Here is an 18,333-nt window from a genome sequence, read left to right as displayed (position 1 = left end):
GGGATATCCAGAGAAGAATCACCAATCTACACTGGCCAAGAAGATGATGCTGGAACTTTTGTCTATTGTGCTTTTATTTAAATATGTAAAGATGACTTCCTGAAGAAAACAGTTGGGGTCAGATAAAACACCATGGAAATTACCTCTATATTCAGTGCACAGGTCTACAATATGTAGAAAGTTTTGACACTTTTGTCATTATTTTTCATTAATGAAAATATGTTTGGTGATAATAGTTATTTTTGGGGACAGTAATGGATCTTGCCTCAGAGTAAATTATGTACATTTGTTCTATGCTTTATCTGGGAAAAACATAAGCCATTTAATATCTATGATTTGTATATTTTCTACAGCATAAAAATGCTCTAAGGCTGGGTTTATATTATTGTGTAAGGTCTGTCAGGGGCCCCAGTAGCAGAACCTGGTGATCTATTGCACAACAGATACTGACAGATCACTAGACATTCCATTGACCTCAGTCGGGTCCATGCGGTTTCCATTTGGTGTCCATTTCTTTAGCAGGATTTGACCATACAAATGATATACTGATTTGACAGTAAATGACAGTATTTTTTGTCCAGTCAAATCCTGCTAAATAGACCGAATCTGCAACCATGTCCCCTGGACGGAGCTTCGATCCACATGATAACCCATCATAAAAAAAACATTATATTAGATTGACCTATGGGAAAGATTGTGGTCACTAAAGATGAGCGAATTTTTGAAAAACTTGATTCGGCCAATTAGCTAAATTTCCCCCCAAAATTTGTTTCGGTCCCAATTTATTCACGACGTATCACTATTAAAAATGGCTATTTCTGGCCTACAGAGAGCCTCAATAGGGGTGTAGAACACTTTGCCTTGCTTTAACATGCATAGAGTGTGTGCTGGGTTAGTGAAATAATACTGTTATGCAGTATGACATGCAGATCAGAGGTGTCATTATTAGAATCATTGTCGCAGAGCAGCACAATGACAGAGCCTGGAGGTGGCATCAGTATGAGGAGATCATATAATGGCTGAATGACATAGTGGGGAGATGGCGGCAGCATGAGGAGAACATATAGTGGCTGAATTACACATCTGGAGGTGGCGGCAGCATGAGGAGACCATATAGTGGCTGAATGACACAGCATGGAGGTTGCGACAGCATGAGGAGAACATATAGTGGCTGAATGACACTGTCTGGAGTTGGCTGCAGAATGAGGAGACCACATAATGGCTGAATGACACAGCCTGGAGGTAGTGGAAGCATGAGGAGACCATATAGAGGCTGAACGGCACAGCGTGGAATTGGCGGCAGCATGAGGAGACCATATAGTGCCTGAATGACATAGCGTAGAGGTGGCAGCAGCATGAGGAGAACATATAGTGTCTGAATAACAGCCTGGAGGTGGCGGAAGCATGAGGAGACCATATAGTGGCTGAATGACACAGCCTGGAGATGGCAGAAGCATAAGGAGACCATATAGTGGCTGAATGACACAGTCCGGAGGTGGGGGAAGCATGAGGAGACAATATAGTGGCTAAATGACACAGTGTGGAGGTGGCAGCAGCATGAGGAGAACATATAGTGGCTGAATGACACAGCCTGCAGTTTGTGGCAGCATGAGGAGAACATATAGTGGCTGAATGACACAGCATGGAGGTTGCGACAGCATGAGGAGAACATATAGTGGCTGAATGACACTGTCTGGAGTTGGCTGCAGAATGAGGAGACCACATAGTGGCTGAATGAGAGAGCCTGGAGTTTACGGCAGCATGAGGAGAACATATAATGGCTGAATGACACAGCCTGGAGGTAGTGGAAGCATGAGGAGACCATATAGAGGCTGAACGGCACAGCGTGGAATTGGCGGCAGCATGAGGAGACCATATAGTGCCTGAATGACATAGAGTAGAGGTGGCAGCAGCATGAGGAGAACATATAGTGTCTGAATAACAGCCTGGAGGTGGCGGAAGCATGAGGAGACCATATAGTGGCTGAATGACACAGCCTGGAGATGGCAGAAGCATAAGGAGACCATATAGTGGCTGAATGACACAGTCCGGAGGTGGGGGAAGCATGAGGAGACAATATAGTGGCTAAATGACACAGTGTGGAGGTGGCAGCAGCATGAGGAGAACATATAGTGGCTGAATGACACAGCCTGCAGTTTGTGGCAGCATGAGGAGAACATATAGTGGCTGAATGACACAGCCTGGAGTTTGTGGCAGCATGAGGAGAACATATAGTGGCTGAATGACACAGCCTGGAGGTGGCGGAAGAGTGAGGAGACCATATAGTGGCTGAATGACACAGCGTGGAGATGGTGGCAGCTTGAGGAGACCATATGGTAGCTTAATGACACAGCCTGCAGCTGGTGGCAGTATGAGGAGAGCGAGGTGGCGGCAGCATAAGGAGAACATATAGTGGCTGAATGGCACAGCCTGGGGTTGGTAGCAGCATGAGGAGAACACATAGTGGCTGAATGACACAGCCCGGAGTTGGTGGCAACATATAGTGGCTGAATGACACAGACTGGAGTTTACGGCACCATGAGGAGAAAATATAGTGGCTGAATGACAGCCTGGAGGTGGCAGCAGCATGAGAAGAACATATAGTGGCAGTATGAGACAGCCTGAAGGTGGCAGCAGCGTCAGGAGTCCTGAAAGTGACCCGGTGACAGAGTGGTGCGATGAGTGGCAATACCAGTACCCAGTGACGAAGGTGGGTGAAAAAAGTTGGCATCAGATGTGTGGCATCAGGTGGGTGGCGGGATCAGAATAGTAGCTGAGGCAGGTAGGCAGAAGAAAACACTCTCTTTTGTAAAAGTGTTAGTGTGCACAAGTAAGTATTGGGGATATGCATTATGTAAAACGTAACTTTTAATAATATGCTTAGGAAAAAATATATGGACCCAAATTTTATTTTTTTTTATCAAACAAAAGGGAAGGTGTGCAAGAAACACCATGTGCCACCTACACCACCAAGTATTGATGTGATGCAAAGACCTCTAAAAGGTGGAAGGGAACAACGTATGGTCCATTGTAACCGGTGGGGGTAAAAACTTCCCCAGTAAGGCCCTACTCTCGCCCTATTAATTCCCTTTTTGGAAAGTGTTACTCCCCCCAAAAAGGGCGGCCCCACACAGGAAACTCTCTCTATTTTCCCCTAAAAACCCTGGGAAATGGCAGTGTTTGTAGTGGGAAATAGGGAGAGGTTCCTGTGTGGGGCCGCTCTTTTTAGGGCGAGTAACACTTGCCAAGAAGGGAATTAATAATGCGAGAGTTAGGCCTTACAGGGGAAGTTTTTACCCCAACCGGTTACAATGGACCATACGTTGTCCCCTTCCACCTTTTAATGATCTTTGCACCACATCAATACTTGGTGGTGTAGATGGCACTTGGTGTTTTTTGCACACCTTTCCTTTTGTTTGATTTAAAAAAAAATTTGGGTACATATATCTTATCCTAAGAAAAGTTAAGTTTTAACTAATGCATATCCTCAATACTTACTTGAGGTCTGATGGTGAGGAATGTCTGTAACTGGGAAGCAGCAAGGTGGGTGGAAATCCTGGCTGATCCATCCCTGATTCATCTTCACAAAGGTCAGTCTCCACATTTTTTGTGGACTCCTTGAATTTACTATGGCCCCCCGCCACACTAAACACCTGCTCTGATGGCACACTACTGGCTGGGCAGGACAGCTTTTCCAGGGCAAACTCTGCTAGTTGCGGCCACAAATCAAGTTTGGTTGCCCAGAAGTCCAGCAGATCTTCAAGGTGTGTTGGCATGGTCATTTTATGGTATGCCCCCACCTTCTGGTTCAGGTCCTGCTTCAGATTTACCTGCTACTGATGAGTTGCTTCCCTATGCGGGTGAAGAAAGCTACTCATCAGTGACTGTAGATTCAGGTTGCTGCTGATGGAGCTGGTACTGCTCCTGACACCCCACTCCTCCTCAGCAGCCATGGCAGTGGAAGGTAAGTGCAGAGGGCCCCCGGAGTTAGACCTACGAGAGGATGGGCGATGGAGCAGATAGGCATCAGCCAACTGACTATGTAGGATGCCTCTGTAGTTGGTCAGTTTGTTCTCCCTCTGAGTGGGTGTAAAAAACGCCCCCATTTTGTGCCGGTAGAGAGGGTCCAATAAGTTGGAGACCCAGAAGTCATCCTGCTGCCAAATGGTGACAATTCGGCGGTCACTACGCAAGCAAGTGAGCATGCATTGAGCCTTTTGTGCAAGTGACTCCCTTCCTCCATCTCCACTTCATAGTGCCACGGTGTGTCCGGGTCCTCTGTCTTGCCTTCCTCAATGTGTGGAAACGTTGCAGACTATGTTGGGGGATGCCGTTCTGACGCTGCAGATCAAGGAGGTTGTGCTTTGCGGTGTACGAGTGGCTGAAGTGCATGCAAAGTTTCCTTCCCATTGTTAGGATGTCTTGCAGATGGGGGGAACACTTCAGGAACCAGATTGAACATGTGTGCCATGCAGGGCGCATGGCTCAGGCTTCCTTGTCGCAGCGCAGACAAGATGTTCTTCCCGTTGTCGATAACCATGGTTCCCATTTCCAGTTTTCGTGGAGTGAGCCATGCTCCGGTTTCTTGATGAATGACCTTTAGCAGTTCCTCCTCTGTGTGACTCCGTTCGCCAAGGCAAACCATGTGAAGAACAGCGTGACACTGCCATGCCCTGCACACAAGGTATGCTGGAGGGGTACTGAGACTTGTCCGTGCAGTGGAGGCTGAGGACATGGTGGAGGATGAGGAGGTGGACTCGCACACTGTCACAGGACCAATGGCCTGAGAGCATGGAGGCAGAAGCGGCGTGACCTGTCCAAGTTGGTGTTGTGGCTGTGCAGGAATCACATTCACCCAGTGGGCTGTAAAGGACATGTATTGTCCCTGACCGTAGTTACAGCTCCACACATTGGCGCTGCCGTGCACTTTGGTACACAATGACAGGCTCAAGGACTGGCCCACCTTCTGTTCCACAAAACTGTGCAGGGCTGGTACTGCCTTCTTTGCAAATAAATGACGGCTTGGAATTCTCCACCTCAGCTTGGCACAAGCCATCTGTTTTCGGAATGGTGCAGAGTCCACCACTTGAAAAGTGAGGGACTGCAGCACCAGCAACATGAGCACGTTCAGCTTCTGCGCTGTTGAATGAGTGGGCGCATACTGTTGTCTCATGGACATGGCTTCACCGATGGATTGCTGGCAGATTGACTGACTCTAAGTAGGAGGAGCAGGAGCATCTGGTACCATAGGGGCTTCCTAAATGTGACATGCCCCCTACAAACCATTTCAGCAAAATTCACTCTCCAAAATCCCATTGTCGCTCCTTCGATCCTTCTGAGCCCTCTAGTGCACCCACAGAGCACTTGACATCCACATATGAGGTATTTTCTTACTCGAGAGAAATTAGGTTGCACATTTTGGGGGGCATCTCCTTTTACCCGTTGTAAAAATTCATAAACTGACTCTACAAGGACATGCCAGTGTAAAAAAATGAGATTTTGAATTTTCTCCTTCACTTTACTGCTATTGCTGTGAAACACTTAAAGGGTTACCAAACATTCTGAATATTATTTTATATACTTTGAGGGATTCAGTTTTTATAATGGGGTCATTTATGGGGTATTTCTAATATGAAGGCCCTTCAAATCCACTTCAAAACTGAACTGGTCCCAGAAAAATTCAGATTTTTTAAATTTTGTGAAAAATTGGAAAATTGCTTCTGAACTTTGAAGCCCTCTGATGTGTTCCAAAAGTAAAAACATGTCAACATTATGATGCAACCATGAAGTAGACATATTGTATATGTGAATCAATATTCAATTTATTCGGTATGTCTATTTTCCTCACAAAAACGACAAAGAGGAGCTCTCCATGGTGCAGATAAATGATAATAAAGGAAACGCTAATGGTAAAAAAAAATGCTTACCAATGTGAGTTGTGCAAAGGCCAGCACAACTTGGAGAAAGGCGTGTATATGGATCCCTCTGCTGCCACTCCACAATAAAATGCAATAAAACCAACGACCTCCAAAGCAGTGGACAATAAGGTGCTGAGGGACCAGGTGATAGGGAGAACAATCAGTTTATTGCCAACATGCAATGCGTTTCACGCAGATGCCTGATGAAGCGCACCTGCGCGAAACGCATTGCATGTTGGGAATAAACTGATTGCTCTACCTATCACCTGGTCCCTCAGCGCCTTACTGTCCACTGCTTTGGAGGTCGTTGGTTTTATTGTATTTTCCTCACAAGCAGAGAACTTCAAAGTTAGAAAAATGCAGAGTTTTCTAATTTTTCATGAAATTTTTTAATTTTTCACCAAAAAATGATGCAAGTATCGCCGAAAATTTTGCACTATGATAAAGTAGAATATGTCATGAAAAAACAATCTCGGAATCAAATTCATAAATAAAAGCATCCCAGAGTTATTAATGCTTCAATTGACAGTGGTCAGATGTGCAAAAAATGCTCTGGTCCTTAAGGCCAAAATTACCTCAGTTTTTAAGGGGATAAATACACTATTTACATGTCACACAGACATCTGTCACCTGCAATGAGCACTGAGCTGAGGAGTGAAGAGCACTGACACATGCTTCACCCAGCTATAGAGATCAGTGGGGGTCGCGACATTGAGACCCTGACCAATCAAAACTTTTGGGATGTCTGCATGACAAGTTAAAAGTAGGCTTTATTTTACGGAACATTGTAGACTGAAGTCTAAGTAGAGTGAACAATGCAGTTGAATACCACACGTGTGCACTGTTTTAACTGCATCATGGCCATACATCAGAGTCCCGGCTTCTGCACCATCTAACCCAATTACAGACAGTAAAGGTAATTGGTTCACGAATTTCATTTGAAAACTAAACCAATTTAGCCGCATATACAGTACAAGTGTTTCGTTTGTTTAATCTTTACAGTATCTAGTATTATCACACCCCAAATTATGATAGTTTCAAAAGAAAAATAGTTTCTTTTTTGCTACAGTAACTTGTAAAGTATTCATTAGCACAGAATATGGTAACGTCTACTGTATTGATTAATTAACATAATTACAGTAACAGAAAATCCTAATTCCTTAAACAAAGAGTATCATTGAGTCACACTATATTTAATAGTCCCCATGAAATGTAATTTGTTATGTTATGATTCATTCCTGATTAGTGGAGGTTCAGCCGTATTAACTAATTAACTCAAAATAAAGTTTCTAACACTGCAAATGTCTTAATTAACACTATAGGAATGACTCAAGTAATGATAAAGGTCTCCGCTCCATGGTGAACATCTCTCTATGGTTGTGTTTACAATTAAGTCGATCAAGAGATGTATTTAAATTGTTTAGGAAAAGTCATGCACAACAACATTCAGCCATAAATCCATAAAACTCATAATTACCGACTTAAGCACAAAGATCCCAACAAATGTTGACTACTTAATTGCAGCCTGGATTATTTTCCGGCAATCTAAGCAGATGCCAAAGTCCCAGAATGTTAATGGCGATCAGTGACAATCAGTGGCAATGCTCCATCTACACAACACAAGCTGGAAATGAGAGATCGAAACCTCAGCTTGCAGGCCTCCAATGCTTATGGGCTAGACTGTAGATCAACCATATGGTGTGGTTATCATCTTAGGATGGCCATACAGATAAGACATAGCTAGCTCTCGGGATCGGCACATACATGTGCTCTTAGGATGGCCATACACATAAGACATAGCTAGCTCTCGGGATCGGCACATACATGTGCTCTTAGGATGGCCATACACATAAGGCATAGCTAGCTCTCGGGATCGGCACATACATGTGCTCTTAGGATGGCCATACACATAAGACATAGCTAGCTCTCGGGATCGGCACATACATGTGCTCTTAGGATGGCCATACACATAAGACATAGCTAACTCTCGGGATCGGCACATACATGTGCTCTTAGGATGGCAATACACATAGGACATAGCTAGCTCTCGTGATCGACCCATACATGTGCTCTTAGAATGGCCATACACATAAGACAAAGCTAGCTCTCGTGATCAGCGCATACATGTGCATGGTTGACTTGGCTTAGCATTCATGTGTTCTCAAAGGAGATAAACACTTCTGGTTGGGACTTACCTCCCTAGAACAAATGAATCAGTTGAAATCCAACATGGTGGATCATTCTATCCTTTGCTATCGAGGGGAGAGTCCAGAGGACTTTATACACATTAAATGGTCAGGTGGTCCCACTGAAATCTACAGATCCAGTCGGCGCTTATCTGGCTTATGGTCAGTTTTGGTATAAATTAATATTTAAGAAGTTGTACAGATTAGAAGAGCTGCAAGGATTAGTCGATATTATCAATTAAAATCGATAATGGATACCGTTGCCAGCTATTTCAATTATCGATTAATCGGTCATTAGGGGGAGTGGTGTCTGTTGTTATGGGTCATGGCCTAGTGGAGTTCCCCTGTCCAGCCAGAAGCTTCCAGATCTTGCTGGTGCAGGGAGGATGGGCATCACTAAGGTCTGTGAACTGCTCCTTCTCCCCTGCAGTGAGGCTCATGGGTTAACCCTTTAGGAGCTGTCCCCTCTCTTTTCTTCCTGTTAGCCCTTCAGTTTCTGTCACCTCTGTTTTCCCCGTTTACTCTTCACAATGTCCCTACTTCCTCCCGTCCTCCTGTTAACCATTCGCTGCTCCCCTATTCCCATTTTGGGTTTTTATCAGATTAATAGATTAATTGCACCAATAATCAGCTAACTAATCGATTTTTAGAACTAATCATTAGTTGCAGCCCTACAGATTACGTGCACCTGCTAGGAAAGGCACATTGAGAATATTACTTCTGATGGCTGTTGATGGACTGCAACTTGTACTCTCTTATGGCAGGTTCACTACTTGCCTATAGACTTTAAAGGGTCACTCTCATTAAAACTAATTTTTGCTATTGCACTCCTTATGGTAAATGAAAAATATTTCTAATATACTTTGTTTAAAAAAAATTAAGTTTTCTGTTTTATTTGTGCTTAAAAAAGCTCAAGAGCACATTTTCCCCCAACTCATACACAGACTTTGGACCAAATTCCGAACACAGGAAGTGCAGCCTGGATTGCTGAGGGGGTGTGTCCAGCCTCATCCAATCATAGCTCCAGGCTGCACTTCCTGTGTCCGGACTTTGGTCCAAAGTCTGTGTATGAGTTGGGGGGAAATGTGCTCTTGAGCTTTTTTAAGCACAAATAAAACATAGAAAACTTCATTTTTTTTTAAACAAAGTATATCAGAAATATTTTTCATTTACCATAAGGAGTGCAATAGCAAAAATGAGTTTTAATGAGAGGGCCCATTTAATAATCCAAACTAATGCTTAATAAAAAGTGCCATTTTGGTATGTTTAGTTAGTATGTGGTGATCTGAGTCGCACAAGTGTTGTGGAGAACAAAATTCATCCCCAGAGTGGAGAATTTTCCAACAGAGGTTACCTATGGTGGCAAGTAGTTGTTGGTAGCAAGAAGGATAGAAGGATCCCACTGATTGACTCCCAGCTGTGGTCTACATTTGACCAGTGGTCCATAAAAGATACAAACAGCTAAATGGCCCTTCAAATTGTTATCCCCTTAGACTGAAAGAAGATTGCCCACCATAGAAGATAGTGGTTAAAAAGAATGATGTCCCTCCGGCCAGGGAAAAACTGGTATGCAGGGTATCTTTGGTAAGTCCACATGGTAGCCAGTCTTGGTTCCACACAACCCTGGTAGGCCTTGGCAACTAGCTTCAGTCTGAATATGAACTCAAACTTGTGAGCCCTAAGACTTGTGAATCCAAACTCTAGACTCAAGAACTTGAGAACATAACTCGACCCCTTTAAACTCAAACCTGAGGTCAGGGAAAAGCCAAGAGTTTTTAAAGGGGTACTCCGGTGCTTAAACATCTTATCCCCTATCCAAAGGATAGGGCATAAGATGCCTGATCGCGGGAGTCCCGCCGCTGGGGACCCGGGATCATGCACGCGGCACCCCGTTTGTAATCAGTGCTGATTACCGGCAACCGCAGGGCCGGCGGCGCGTGACGCCTCCGCCCCTCAATGCAAGCCTACGGGAGGGGGCATGATAGCTATCATGCCCCCTCCCGTAGGCTTGCATTGAGGGGCGGAGCGTGACGTCACAAGGGGGCGGAGGCGTGACGTCACACGCCGCCCTGCGGTCGACGATAATCAGACCCGGAGCGAACACACTCCGGGTCTGATTACAAACGTGGTGCCGCGTACATGATTCCAGGGGTCCCCAGCTGCGGGACTCCCGCGATCAGGCATCTTATCCCCTATCCTTTGGATAGGGTATAAGATGTTTAAGCACCGAAGTACCCCTTTAAAGGCAAATAATTATACTAAGTCCCTGATTTTACCAGAAAGTTCTAAGATGTCAAGCAAATACTGTTCCTCAGAGGTGGGGGCATAGAGCACTAAAGTGTATATGTGTGTTTGTGGAACAAGTTAAAGGGGTATTCTGGGATTTTTGGGTCTATAAATGTGAAAGGCAGCACAGTTAGTCTAGTTACTAAAATACTTCACCTATGTTTGGTGGCTAGTATGAATTAATTTGTTTTTCTTTTCCCTGGAAGTAAATTTTTGCAGCCTACAAAATAAGTGTTGTCTCGTACCTTTCCCAGCTTGCTGTGCGGTCCAAGATAATACATCACAAGTCAGGTGCTGAAAGAAGGCTTGGCTGCTTTGCCTGTTGTGTGTAAAGCCAACCCCCTGATGACAGTAATGGCACAGATGTGCGTGCATTCATCATCACACAGGTTGTGCTGTGCTGCAATGGGTGGGGCGACCGATGTGTGGGAGAGAAATAAGTCACCTCCTACCTTGAAACAAAGGATCCTGGGGATTGTAGTCTGAGTGGGGCCACAGAAACAGGAAGAAGCCAGTTCCCAAAAACAACCAAGCAGCATGAAGGGGGACACAGGAAACGGCCATTTACCACCAACACAAGCATAGATCCTTGGTAAGCATGTCCCTTACTGTATGACTCTTAATTACAAAAGTCACATTATGTTGGACAACCTCTTTAACTCCTTTGCTATTTTCTAGCACATGGTGTGATTTAAAAGTGCAAGTAGACAATATTAACAGTAGCAGACTGTACAGGACAACCATAAGCACACTACAGATAAACAGACAATGTCCAGGTGCTTGACCTAAGTACAACAGTGATCTCCAAATTGTGAACCTCCAGCTATAGTTTTGCAACATCTGGAGTTCCATCATTTGGAGACAACCGTCCTATAAGATCCATTAGTGGAAAATACATAAATATATAGCTAGATAAATTATAGGAAAACAGTAAAAATATCTCATGAGCTGATAAAAAAAAAACAGACTGAAATTGATAAATACCCTACCCATGGTTTGTTATTTTTTTTCCGTTTCTTGGATAGTAAATGATCACCAGAGACTAGGAAAAAATTTAGATTTTCTTTTATAGGGAATGATTGTTTTGTAGCAGTTTTCCTGTGTCACATGACACCTTGTCTAATTTGTGATTTACTGTTACAGGGACAACAGGTCAAAGTATTCCTATATCCAACGTTAAAGGAGTACTCCAGTGGAAAACATTTTTTTTTTTTTATCAGCTGGTGCCAGAAAGTTAAACAGATTTGTAAATGACTTCTATGAAAAAATCTTTGCCCTTCCAGTACCTTTTAGCAGCTGTGTGCTACAGAGGATATTCTTTTCTTTTTGAATTTCTTTTTTGTCTTGTCCACATTGCTCTCTGATGACACCTGATGCCCATATCAGGAACTGTCCAGAGCAGGAAAAAATCCCCATTGCAAACCTATGCTGCTCTGGACAGTTCCTGACATGGACAGAGGTGTCAGCATAGAGCACTGTGGACAGACAGAAAAGAAATTCAAAAAGAAAAGAATTTCATCTGTAGCATACAGCTACTAAAAAGTACTGGAAGGGTAAAGATTTTTTAATAGAAGTAATTTACAAATCTGTTTAACTTTCTGGCACCAGTTGATTTAAAAAAAAAAATAATTTCCACCCCAGTACCCCTTTAATGGCATATCCACAGGTCGCAGTGCTACCATGTTTAGGCAACTCCCATTACCTTTGGCATCTACGTGAACCATACCAAACAGCTCATTATGATGTTTTTTGCTTACCGACCACTTTGGGCTGCCACAAGCATGCTGGATGGGACCAGGAGGTGGGGACTACATCTCTCAGAAGTTTATGCCTACCCTGAAGATAAGCCATATGATGGAGATGTGAATACCCCTTTAGCCTCTTACACCATCATACCCTTTGCTCTGTTTAGTGCTTATTATGTGGAGAAATGTCATTTTGATCAGGATAATGTATAACACCCCATTCACACGGTGAAATTTACAAGCAGAATTCAGTGGAAAAAATCAGCTAGGAAATTTCGATGCAGTAGACTCTCATTGTCTTCAACGGGATACTGCTGCACCGTGCACACAGTGGAAACATCTACCGCAAAAATTCTGATTCCAGACTTGGAAATGCAATGCCATCTATGGAGACGGTGCATTTCCAACCTTGTTGTGCCAGCACCTGCAGCCTGTGGAATGTCCATTTGAACATACCCTTACTCTTTTATGACAGGTAAGGTGTATTCTGCCCAACATAAAAGGGAGGTTTCCAACTGATAGATCATATTTATCTGTATAGAGCTTCTAAAAATAACTACTTTTGCAAATACATTTATTTACCCGAGTTGGATCTTTTTCCATTGGCATTTTTTTCCTCCAATTATTGTTTGCTCATTGCCTAGGTTACCGGCCACAGCTCCACTCCTGAAATAAACTTGCAAATTAGCGCTCCTCCTGGAAGAAAGACAGCTGTTGTTTATTTTTAAATGTAACTTTTAAATTAAATTAAAAGGGATATTCCGGCTTTTTAACAAAATTCTATATACTGATAGAAAAATGTTAAAGAAAATGTATAATCCCCCCAGTCCCTCACAAATCCTATTCAGCTCATTCCAGTCCCCTGATGCTTCTGCCTGGTTAATTTATTTTTTTTTTTTTATAAAATACCTATGCTTAAAATTGCCCTATTTTGACCCTTATAACTTTTTTTATTTTTTATGTACAGTTCTGTATATGGGCAAATTTTTTCAGTCATAATCTATGGTATTTATTCTTACCATTTTTGTTTTAATCACTTCTAGTTAGAAACTAGAAACAAAAAAAATTACTGGAAACACCTTTGCACCTTTAATTTAATGTCCATCATAAGCGGTGAGTCCCAGCTGCTGATAGCAGCCATCACCCACCGTCTTTGAATGGTGCAGGACGTATATGTATGTTGTTTGTCCTCTGGGGGTTAAGCCAAGCCAGAGTCTTCTTTAAAAGGAAGAAATGCCCATCTGTAGTCAGCTGTGAGAACCGTTTTTCTTTTTTTTTTTTTTCACTTTTCAAATTCCCATAGGGGACTATTATATAAGCAATCATTCAAATGCGCTCAATGTTCAGTGCTGTGCCATAGCATAGTACTGATCAGTGATATTGCACCCTGTTAGTACAGTCTGCCTGAGCAGACTTTGACTGCAGTGCTATCACTGGGGTCCGATGAGTTAAAGGAGTACAACCACTCCCACTCCTCCCCCCCCCCCCCCACCCTGGCGCTCTCAGTGAAGATGCCACACACTCCATTAACCCCTTAAGGACCAAGTGTTTTTCAGTTTTTGTAGTATCGTTCTTTCCTCCTTACATGGTAAAAACCATAACCCTTTCAATTTTGCACCTAAAAATCCATATGATGTTTTTTTTTTTTATTCTACTTTGTAATGACATCAGTCATTTTACCCAAAATTCTATGGCAAAACGGGGGGGGGGAATCATTGTGTGACAACATTGAAGAAAAAATGCCATTTTGTAACTTTTGGGTGCTTCTGTTTCTACGCAGTTCTTTTTTTTTTGGTAAAAATGACACCTTATCTTTATTCTGTAGGTCTGTAAAATTAAAATGATATCCTACTTATATAGATTTGATTTTGTCATAGCTACATGCACGAAAATTTATAAGTTTAAAATTGTCATATTTTGACCCCTATAACTTTTTGATTTTTCCACGAACAGGGCGTATGATGGCTCATTTTTTGCGATGTGATCTGAAGTTTTCATCGATACCATTTTTGTTTTCATCTGACTTTTTATTCATTTTTTTATGGTATAAAAAGTGACCAAAAATACGCTATTTTGGACTTTGGAATTTTCCTGCGCGTACACCATTCATTATTTATATTTACACACTTTTTTTTTAATGGAAAAAGGGGTGTGATTCTGATTTTTATTAGGGAAGGGGTTAAGTCCTATTTATTAACTTTAAAAAAAAAATGTATGCAGTGTTATAGCCCCCTCTAGGGGCTGTAACATTGCATATACTGATTGCAGGCACTGCTCAATGCATTGCCATAGGAATGCATTGATCAGTGTTTTCTGTGCTTGATTGCTCAAGACTGGATTTCAGGCTTGGAGCAATTAAACGCCAATCGGACAGCCGGGAAGAAGGTAAGACACCTCCCACTGTCTTCTCAGCTGTTCGGGATGCTGCGACTTCCCCGTGGCGGTCCTGAACAGCTCTGCTGAGCTAGCCGGCAATGTATTCTCCTGTTTTAGATGCTGCGATCAACTTTGATATCGGCGTCTAAAGGGCTAATACCGGACATCAGCCCGATCGGCGATGTCCGGTATTAACCGCGGGTCCTGGTTGCTGATAGCAACCGGGGCCCTGCAGATATGAAGAACACTCAGCTTCTGAGTGCGCTTCACAAATCGGGAGCTGGCCATGGACGTAAATATAACGTCCGTGGTCGTTAAGGGGTTAATTCCTATGGGAGCGCCTATGATGTCAGGAGCTGTACTCGGGTCTTTTTGGCACATAGGAATGAATGGAGCGTGTGCCGGCTGCAGCATGCGCTCCTCACGGAGAACTCCTTTAAGGTGGCAGCGGAAGGTCTTCTGCTTGCCAACTGTTGCTCATCTTGTACAGTCTGCCTGAGGCACACTGTAGAGGAAAAGTGACAATCGGCAAACAGAAGTACGAAAAGAGCAACAATCAGCAAGCAGAACACTGCTGCCACCTTAAAGGGGTACTCCCATGGAAAACTTTATTTTTTAAATCAACTGGTGCCCGAAAGTTGAACAGATTTGTAAATCGCTTCTATTAAAAATTTTTTATCCTTCCAGTACTTTTTAGGGGCTGTATACTAAAGAGAAATCCAAATAAGAAATGCATTTCCTCCAATGTCATGACCACAGTGCTCTCTGCTGACCTCTGCTGTCCATTTTAGGAACTGTCCAGAGCAGCATATGTTTGCTATGGGGATTTTCTCCTGCTCTGGACAGTACCTGAAATGGACAGCAGAGGTCAGCAGAGAGCACTGTGGTCATGACATCAGAGGAAATGCATTTCTTTTTTGGATTTCTCTTTAGTATACAGCCCCTAAAAAGTACTGGAAGGATTAAGATTTTTTAATAGAAGCGATTTACAAATCTGTTTAACTTTCTGGCACCAGTTGATTTAAAAAAAAGTTTTCCACGGGAGTACCCCTTTAACTCATCTGACCCCAGCGATCACAGTGCAAGGGGTTCCATAAGAACATTTAGACATAATGAACTTCAGGATGTACATGTACCTCCAAACCAGAGTCTATCTATGGAAGGGCATTAGAGATGAGCGAACTTACAGTAAATTCGATTTGTCACGAACTTCTCGGCTCGGCAGTTGATGACTTATCCTGCATACATTTTTTCAGCTTTCAGGTGCTCTGGTGGGCTGGAAAAGGTGGATACAGTCCTAGGAGACTCTTTCCTAGGACTGTATCCACCTTTTCCAGACCACTGGAGCACCTGAAAGCTGAACTAATTTATGCAGGATAAGTCATCAACTGCCGAGCCGAGAAGTTTGTGACGAATCAAATTTACTGTAAGTTCGCTCATCTCTAAAGGGCATCTATTTCTTTTAAAGGAGACTCCAGCCCAGTGTTTCCCAACTAGGGTGCCTCCAGCTGTAGCAAAACTACATCTCCCAGTATGCCCGGACAGCCTTCGGCTGTCCGGGCATACTGGGAGTTGTAGTTTTGCAACAGCTGAAGGCACCCTAGTTGGGAAACACTGTTCTATCCTCTAGATAAACATTGGGAGAAGAGCTAATTCTGATATTTAGGCTTATGGGGAGAAAAAAAAAAGAAAAGCACTTAATTCTGTTCATTAGCATTTTGTATGACATCTGCTAGATTGTGACATTTTCGCAGCTTCCATCATTAGAATAGGTATGTAAGCTTCGCATTGACATAAAGGATTTCTTTAGCTTAAAAATAGAAAATCGAAATGATTATGTAAACTGCGGCTTGAAAACTTTTTCACAAGTCATTTACATAGTCATTCTTCTCTCCCTCTGCGTCTGAGGAATATTTCTGGTAAAACATTAAATGCCCTTGTTGTTCCGCTAGAAAACAAAATAAAAAATCTGCATAATTCCTTGACAAGTCTTCCTTGCATACATTTCTATACGGGAAGCTTTGCTTAGACTGGGCAATTTTAGGAGCTTAGTTTTAAACATATTCGAGCTGACAGAGTATTGATATAGCAATGGATTACATTAATATTTTAGGAAGCCTCCTTATGCAGTGTAATGCATGTGGTGTACGGATACTTACCTTTCTTATGGAAAAGCAAGAATAAGCATAATAGGGAGGATTGTGAAATCTACACCTACTATATACCATTTAAACTGATCATAACATGTCACAAAAAATAATGCTTCCATATGTTACTCACTAGGTCATGCGGATCCTTTATATGTCTATTTTTTATCTGTTTAGGTTTTGTATTAGGCTCCCAAATCCTTCTGTTCTGCTGCTGACTCGTTCCGACATCCACTGCTCAGGAAGACAAAAGTGGAGTAGCAAAATGACCCTTGGATGGCGCTGCTGGTTCCAATGATGATGATAAAAAAAAAAAAAAACCTGTAGCCAGAGATGTAGATAGTACAAAACACTGGACAGTTTATTTAAGAACATAAAAACAATAAAACAACAGGATTACGCGTTTTGGGTGAATCTGTTCTGATGAAGATGGAGACTCCCCCGAAACGCGTAATCCTGTTGTTGTATTGTTTTTATGTTCATTTAAGAACTGTCCAGTGTTTTGTATGATCTACATCTCTGGCTACAGTTTTTTTTTATCATCATCATTGGAACCAGCTGCACCATCCAAGGGTCATTTTGCTACTCCACTTTTGGCTTCTTCCCAGGAAAAGGTTCTACCTCTCCTGCAACCCGAGGCTCAGCATCAGTTCCTGCCTTCCTCTCTAACCCCATTTGCAAGTTTTCACTTGCCATAAGGTGAGCAGCTATTACCTAGGGGTCCTATAGGCGCCGCTACATCTCCATCCCTCACTTACATTATTGTAACGGTATCACACGAGGCGCCCCGTCTGGTCACCCTGTTTTTTCTCCCTCCCTCACAACTGCTCAGGAAGAGGCGTGTCCGAGGCAAGCACTGAGCCCGCCCTCACTCACCATGCATTTACTTCCTCCCTGAGTCTGCTGTGCTCTGCTGAGTCTCTTCATCCAATCTCTGCAGGCTGCTCTGTAACCCCCTCCTCTCTGTTCTCAGACAGAGTCTGATAGACAGGTCAGGAGTGAGTACAGAGGAGTGCTAGTCCCACCCTTACTTTCTGGACTTTGGAGATTTATCATCGCCTTCCTGAAATATTATTGGCTGAAATTTGGTGCAAAACGTTTGCGCAGTAAGTTTTTGCGCAATTTTATTATTTTTTTTTAAATAGACAACTTTAGCAAAAAGTGACAGTGAAATGTAGTGCTTCTTTCTTGACTATGCAGTGGACAAGATTTATCAAATTTTTATTTTAAAGGCTCAAAAATAATGCGCAAATGTAAAAAAAAACGCTAATCTATACTACATCTGCCTTGCCTTAGAAAAATTACATCCTACAGCAAGTTCTGAGGTGATTTTTCATAATTTATCAAAGTCTGTGCGCTGTTTTGATACATTTGGCATAAACCAAAAACAAAGACAAAAAAAAAGGGGGGGGTGAGGTGGCTGCACACAGACACATATTAAGGATAGGATTATGTTCTGGATGGTATGGGGACCCCTAGTGTTTTGTTTTTTTTTTTGTTTGTTTTTTTTATAAGCCATGATTTCTATAAAAAGAGGATTCAAATTTTTTTATGAAGTATATATAGAAAGGTTAATGTTTTATCAAAATGTACAACATATAAAAGTTTAAGATTTTGACAGTGCCCATTTAACATAATGGCACATTTCAATGGATGGGATAAATTCAGTAGGAAA

The 18,333-nt window shown here is 42.6% G+C and overlaps 2 long non-coding RNA genes across 6 annotated transcripts in view; one reads left to right on the top strand and one right to left on the bottom strand.

The window, feature by feature from the left end:
* LOC130295533 (uncharacterized) overlaps positions 1-18,333 on the bottom strand; it is a 58,901-nt gene that overhangs the window by 32,459 nt on the left and 8,109 nt on the right. For 3 of the 5 annotated variants that reach the window (XR_008848886.1, XR_008848887.1, XR_008848888.1), the window contains one exon: positions 12,718-12,831. This is a non-coding gene — a long non-coding RNA (uncharacterized LOC130295533). The remainder of the gene's footprint in view (positions 1-12,717; positions 12,832-18,333) is intronic. The other 2 variants (XR_008848889.1, XR_008848885.1) reach the window with 1 other exon arrangement.
* The window catches only part of LOC130295532 (uncharacterized), a 116,113-nt gene that overhangs the window by 91,175 nt on the left and 6,605 nt on the right, over positions 1-18,333 (top strand). The gene's annotated exons all lie outside the window — the stretch shown is intronic.

This window comes from Hyla sarda, chromosome 11 (assembly GCF_029499605.1).
Source record: "Hyla sarda isolate aHylSar1 chromosome 11, aHylSar1.hap1, whole genome shotgun sequence".
In the NCBI taxonomy this organism is placed as follows: domain Eukaryota; kingdom Metazoa; phylum Chordata; class Amphibia; order Anura; family Hylidae; genus Hyla; species Hyla sarda.
Note: the sequence above shows the minus strand (reverse complement) of the source record. Positions and strands in the feature narration are given on the sequence as shown.